Below are 6710 nucleotides of genomic sequence, written 5' to 3'. Positions count from 1 at the left end.
AACAAACAAAACAAACGAGTAAATTACAGCGTGTTGTATTAGCGTCCCCTGTGGCTGCCACAACAAACTGCCACACACACGGTGGCTTGAAACAACAGAGATTTATCCTCTCCCAGTTCTGGAGGCCAGGAGTCTGAAAGCAAGGTGTCAGCAGAGCCATGCTCCCTCCAAAATCTCTAGGGGAGAACCTTTCCTTGCCTCTTCCAACTGCTGGTGGCTCCTGGCCACCCTTGGCTCTCCTTCGCTGCAGCCCTGTCACTGTCATCCGCCTCTGTCCTCAGGTGGCCTCCTTGCTTCTGCCTCTCTGTGTCTCCTCTTCTAATAAGGACACTAGACGTTGGATTTAGGCCCCACCCTCGGCCCAGGACGATCTCATCTTGAGATACTTAACTACGTCTGCAAAGACCCTATTTCCAAATAAGCTCGTACTCTGAGGTTCCAGGCGAACAAGAACCCACTACAGTCACATTCACGGTTCCAGGAGTTAGAACATGGACATGTGTTTTGGGGGTCCACCATTCAACCTACCACAAATATATTAAAAGACTATAAGAAATCCAGAGAAAAACAAAGCAGGATAATACAAAAGAGGGGTGCCAAGAGCAAAGTGGGGAGGCAACATTAAATAGGGTGCACAGGGAAGGCCTCCTGAGAAGGTGACAGTCAAACAAAAGCCCCCAAGGAAGTGAGGGGCTGAGCCATATGGCTACTGGGAGAAGAGCATCCAGGCAGAGGGAACAGGTAGTGCAAAGGCCCTGGGGCAGGAGTGTGCCCAGCATATCTGGGGGATAGGAGGCTGCAGCAGAGTGAGCAAGGGGCAGAGTGGTAGTAGGGTGGGATCCTGTGAGGCCTTGCAGGTCACGCTGAGGACTTTGCCCTGGATCCTGAGGGATACAGGAGCCAAGGCGGAACAGCCACTGGCTTTGTTGGTACAGTGTCGCCCTGGCCGCTGGGCTGGGCGTGGGCTGTATGGGGCCATGGGCTGAAGCGTGACTCGGCCGCCCACTCCCTGCCCACCAGGGCTGCCCCCGGGGAACAGGCCCTCCCCAGCTCTGGAGTGTCTGCCCAGGACTTTGTCATGGAGAGGCGCCTCCGATCCTCTGCCCGCTGGACCCCCTGCCTGCCCGCAGGGCTCAAGTTTCTCCTCGTCAGCTGGCCCCACCAGAGCCTGGGAAAGTCAGCTTTCCAGCAAGATGTCGTCATTTTCCATTTGGAAAAGTTTGCTGCTCCCGCCACTCCCTCCCCTGCTCCCGAGGCTGAGCACGATGCTGAGACGTTCTGGGGCTCAGAGTGGCCCGTCAGCTGGGGCAGGTGGGGCTTCCAGCCTGCCCCACAGCTACCTGTGACCAGAACCACCATGCCCCAGGCTTCCCCCTCCTGGGGACCCTTCCCTGCGCCCTGCCTGCCCACCGGTGGTGTCCACCATGGAGCCCGCCCGTCATAGCCCTGTGCCCCGGCTCCTCTGCAGCCTGCCGAGAGGAGGGCAGCAGGCAGCGAAGGCGCTGGGAGAGCTGGAGTGGAGGGAGAGGGCCAGGGCGCCCTCCCCCAGGATTCTCTTGCAAAGGCAGAGCCACTGGTGGGACCCAAGCACCTGCCTTGGCTTCTAGGGTGAGTGGAAAATTCCTTAGTGCCTCGGGAGCACGGAGCTTTCCCCTCCGTAGTGGCCTCCCCTCCATGGCCATGCCAGGGCCTGGCGACACACGGGGCCTCTCAGTGTTTGCAGAGCCTGTCGGATGCACAGGAGCCGGGGGCTGTTTGTTGAGATTGTTTCTCTTGATCCTCCAGGAAGCCCCTCCCTCTGCGCAGTGGTGGCCAGTAAAGTGTCCCTTCTACCCGCACTCCTCCCCGAGATCTCCCCAGGTACCCGCAGGGTGTTTCCCCTAAGGCACAGAACTCCAGAAACCTCACAGCCAATCCTCCCCGGTGGATTTTCCGCCCTGGGCTCTGTGGAAGCTGAGGGGCAGGGGCTGGATTGGGTTCTGTCCCCATGTGAACAGAGCGGCCACCCCTCCCAAGTCCCAATCCTGAATGAAAGGCATCATTTGAAGCCAAGCAGAAACAGACCTCTGTCCCTCTGCAGCTGTGGCCTTTGGGCATCCCCTCAAGTGTCCGAGCCTCAGTTTCCTCATCTGTAAAATGGGGACGCACCACGGTGTGTGGTGGTAAGATGCACCTCAGACAACCAATGGGAGAAGTCTCTGAATAGTCAAACGGCTGCCGTGGCTGCACACGGGTGTCCCGGGCACAGGGCTCAGCTCTTCCACAAAAGTATCTCAGCCGAGCCCCAGGGATTTCTGAGATAAGCTCTGTGTGGTGCAAATGAGCATGCACGGTCAGAGCAGGACTTCCCTGGCCCTGACAAGGCAGAAATCTATCTGAACTTGGGGGGCTGATATGGGGGCCCTCAGCCATTAGCCCTCCCCTCTCCTCACTCTAGATGCTGCTTTGATGGTGACAGCAGGTGACAGATCTCCTCCTCCTGACTGTGCGTGCACTAAGGACAGGGCTGTGTCTCCCGAGGACAGGGCTGTGCCTCCCCTGGGACTGGGGCTCTCTTTAGGACGGGTCCTGTTGATCTCTCACCGTCATCCCTCCTAGTGGCCCACGTTTTGTCACAAGCTGAGTATGGCTCTGGTGCGAGTGGAGCCCCATCTGAGCACCCCCAACTCCTCACTGCTTCGAAACTGGGGCCAGGGCTGAGCAGAGAACGCGCTGGCCTCCGCTCACCGAGTTGGGGGAAGCTGACAATCTGGGCAGAGCCCGCCGCTGCTTCTAAGGTTTTGTGTGGGGGCAGGAGATGGAGCCATCGGCCCCCTCCGGGCTCCTCCTCCCTTCTCTAGAACACCCCATCCAGCCTCCTATGGACTCTCCCGGGCTGTGAGGGGCTTCACGGCGTGGTGCGGGGGGCTCAGGAGCCAGAAGCTGCGTCCCCAGGGGCCCTCCCTGTGCTCTTGAGAAAGCTCGTGCCCCTGCGCCCTGGCTTCCGGCATGGGATTTGATGCCCAGAAGCAGGAGGAGCGAGACTTGGCCTCGCGTGGGGGCCACGGGACGGGGCAGGACAAGCTCCAGGGAGATCACAGACCAAGGCTGCCAGAGGGTGGGGGTGATGGCATCAAAGGAAAAGAGCTTTCAGGGGTCCCCCCACCAGGCCCAAAGATCCAAGGCCACTGACCACTGGCCTAATCAGGACCCACCATGGTCTCCTTTAGGGAAGCTGCCTGATTGTGGAGCCCACGCCGCCCCGTCTCCCCTGGGCCCTGTGCGTCTGGGTGCCCCCTCCCTGTGCGTCTGCGCGCCCCCTCCCAGTGCGTCTGCGCGCCCCCTCCCAGTGCGTCTGCGCGCCCCCTCCCTGTGCGTCTGCGCGCCCCCTCCCTGTGCGTCTGCGCGCCCCCTCCCAGTGCGTCTGCGCGCCCCCTCCCAGTGCGTCTGCGCGCCCCCTCCCAGTGCGTCTGCACAGCCCCTCCCAGGCCCAGCATCTTGCGGGGCCAACCTTGTGTCCCAGGAACTCAAACACCAAATACTGATCCTCTCCATCTCTCCAAAAGCGCCCGTGCTGGGCCTTGCATACAGCAGACACTTAATAGAGCTAATTGGCTGACAGTTCCAAACAGAACCCTCTGATGGCAGCCCTAGTCTGTCTTGACCATTTGCTCAAGCCAATGACCCTTTATCTGCACGTCCTTCCTCAGGAGTCTCCCCACCTCCTGTCGCCACACGCCTCTGTCCCTCAGACCCAGTAGCCCTGTTCCTTTGGGGAGGCAGGAGGATGGCGATGAGCAGAGGTTAGAACCTCATCCTGGGGGTGAAAGTGGAAGGAGCCCCAGTCTGAGGGGGACAAGCCCTGTCCTCAGGGAGCCCCAGTCTGATGGAGACAGACAAAGCCCCTGCCCTCTGGAGTGCCCGGCTCCAACAGGGAGACACAGCCTCCGTCCTTCGACAGCCACCAGTCAGAGCAGGGAGCCCCAGACCTGCCCTTTCAAGACTGGTCCTACTCGGCCTTCAAACCTCAATCCCCACCCAAGGAGTGATGACCAAGAGGTCACCTGGGCCATCTCCTGCCTTAGGTCGGGGTCCTTCTAACTCGCCCCAAGGACTGAGGACAGAACAGGCATGGGGCAGGAAGGGAGTTTAGAGACCCCTGACCTAGCTGGCCCCTTTGTCGTCACCTGTGTGGCCCCAGGCTCTCCCAGAATCCTGCTAAAGAGCACCCCTCTCCGTCCAGGAGTGAGCCCTGGGAGTGGCCTGGCCCTGTCCCGTGAGCCCCTTCCCTTGCCCCAGCCGCTGATGGTGGCCGAAAGGCCCACGAGGGAGGCCCAAGACGCTGGCCTCCCAGCGCCTGTTTTGGCTGAGGCAGGCGATGGCTGTTTGGTCTGTGGGCCCTGGGTGTAGAGGAGACCCTGTGAGGTAGGGACGCCCAGGCCCAGGGGCCCGCTGGGTTGGGACAGCCCACACCCTGGCGGGAAGGCCGGTGCCTGAGCGCCCCTGCTGAGGTTCCCTGCTGCTAGGCCGCAGCCCTTCTCTGGCCCCTCAGAACACCCACGTCACTCTGTGGTCCCCACCCCGGGAGACAAGGGGCTCCCTGCACCTCCCCAACAGCTTCTACCACACATCACGATCCAGTGGGTCCCCAGTATTCTTTCAAGGGGCTGTGTCTCCACGGGAAACTGAGGCACAAAGGCTAGCAAAGACCTCCCCCAAACCCCATCTGCCCACTCCCCAGTGGCAGAGTGGTGGAGTGATAAGGACCTAGGGGACAATTTGGGGGCACTGAACATGAGCTTTGCATTAGACAATAGCCGGAAATCGTTCTGTTCAGTGTAGGAATGGCATGCCAGTTTATGTAGAAAATTGGGTTCAGTCTTTAGAGATACATTCTGTAGTGATTAGGGGTAATATGTTAGAATATCTATAATTCACTTTAAAATATTTCAGCCAAAAAAGATGAAGCAAATCTGACAAAATGAACATAGTTCTATCTAGGTAATGGATACTAGCAGGGTTCCATTGTACTATTTTCTGTATATTTGAATGTTTAAAATTTCTCAAAATAAACAGTCAAAAAAAAAAAAGAAAGAATGAATGAAAGAAAAAACAAACGCTGTTCTAACCTGGGTTTGAATACCAATTCTACTTCCTTGTTGTGTGACCTTAGGCAAGTCACTTAACCACTCTGGGCCTCATCCTCTCTGCCATCACATGGGACAGCCATGTGCCTCTCAGTAGGGTGTCGTGAGGCTTAACCATAGTAACTGATGGGAGCACCAGCAGAGTGCTTTGCACACAGGAAATGCTCAGTTAAATATGGTTGTCTGGGAACTAGAGGGGAAGCTGGGAAGGTGCCTTCTCCGACTCTGAATAATCTCAGTTTCTCAGCTCTCAGGAAGCAGTCACTAATGATACTACTTGGGTCAACAGCCACGATCCCAGCCCCTACTCCATGCCACGGGCTGTGTTGGCTGCTGGGGAGGGGGACAGCTCTGGGGAGCGGGGCCCGTTGGCACCGGCTCCTTGCAAGGAGCACTGCAGTGTGCCAGCCCCCTCTCTGTCTGCCTCCCGCCCAGGAACAGAGCAACTCCCTTGGCCACCCCCAGCCACAGGCTTTGAGGATAGGCAGGGCTGGGGGGCGACCCCTCAACACCCATCTCAAAGGAGCAGGGCAGGGAGGAGTGGGGCCCATCCCAAGGACAAGGGCAGTAGGGCATGTGGCCGGTAATGGGAGAAGGCCATCCCTTTCCTATTTTGGGAGGCAAGAGGCAGCAGGTGGCTGGCTGGTGCGGGGACATGTGAACCTTCCTGTCGGGGGCCATGTGGCCAGCAGCAGGACGGCCCGGCACTGCCAGCCACAGCCCAGGCCCCACATGAGCCCACCCGAAGACGCACGTATGCCTCTGGGAGGATCCGGTTTCTCCACTACGGGCATCCTCCAAAACACAGCCTGGAAGGGGGATGGGGCCACCTGGCACCCCCATTCCCCAAGGAAGCAGGCCCCGGGACCTGAATGTCTGAGGAGCAGACCGTCTGAGTGCAGAGGCGCAACCTTGACACTCCGGGAACTCCCAGTCCTGTGGGAGCCCCAGTCTGAGGGAGGAGACACAGCCCTGGCTCCAGAGAGCTCCAAGTCTGAGGGGCCGGCCGGTCTGAGGAGGGGGCTACCCACCGTGAGGGCACAGGGGCTGCAGGGGATGGTGGCAGCCCACAAGGTTGCAGGTTCTGGCAGGAGCCAGGTTATTTTGGGGTGGGCAGGAGGAACAGGCGACTTCTCAGATTAAAATAGCCTTCCCTGGGTGTCATTCCTGAGACGTGCTCGGATCCCAGTGGCATGCTTGTCACACGGCTATGCTCCTCTGCCCCTCCCAGCCAGGGTGGGCAGGGCCAGGTTGGCAGTCCTGCCCTGGCACAGAGGGGAGCTGGGGGAGCAGGGATGAGCCTTGTTTCCTAATCAGGGCAGAGTGCAAATATGGATCCAATCCCCAGGGCCACCAAGAGCTGCCCACCACTTGCCCAACCCCTCATGCTTAACGGGGCTGCCAGCCCCGCCCTCAGCGCCATGAAGCCCTCTGGCTCCACCTGCCTCCCCAGTGGTGCAGCCAGTCAGGAAATTCCTGTGGGCTGGGGCTCCCCAGGGACAGGCCCATGTCTCCCCCTTAGATTAGGTCTCCCCCCTCTGACTGGGGCTCCCTGAGGACAGGCCCATGTCTCCCCTCAGACTG

The sequence above is a fragment of the Microcebus murinus genome, chromosome 5 (assembly GCF_040939455.1).
Source record: "Microcebus murinus isolate Inina chromosome 5, M.murinus_Inina_mat1.0, whole genome shotgun sequence".
Classification (NCBI taxonomy): domain Eukaryota; kingdom Metazoa; phylum Chordata; class Mammalia; order Primates; family Cheirogaleidae; genus Microcebus; species Microcebus murinus.
The sequence above is the reverse complement of the archived record's forward strand: the minus strand, read 5'-3'. Positions refer to the sequence as shown.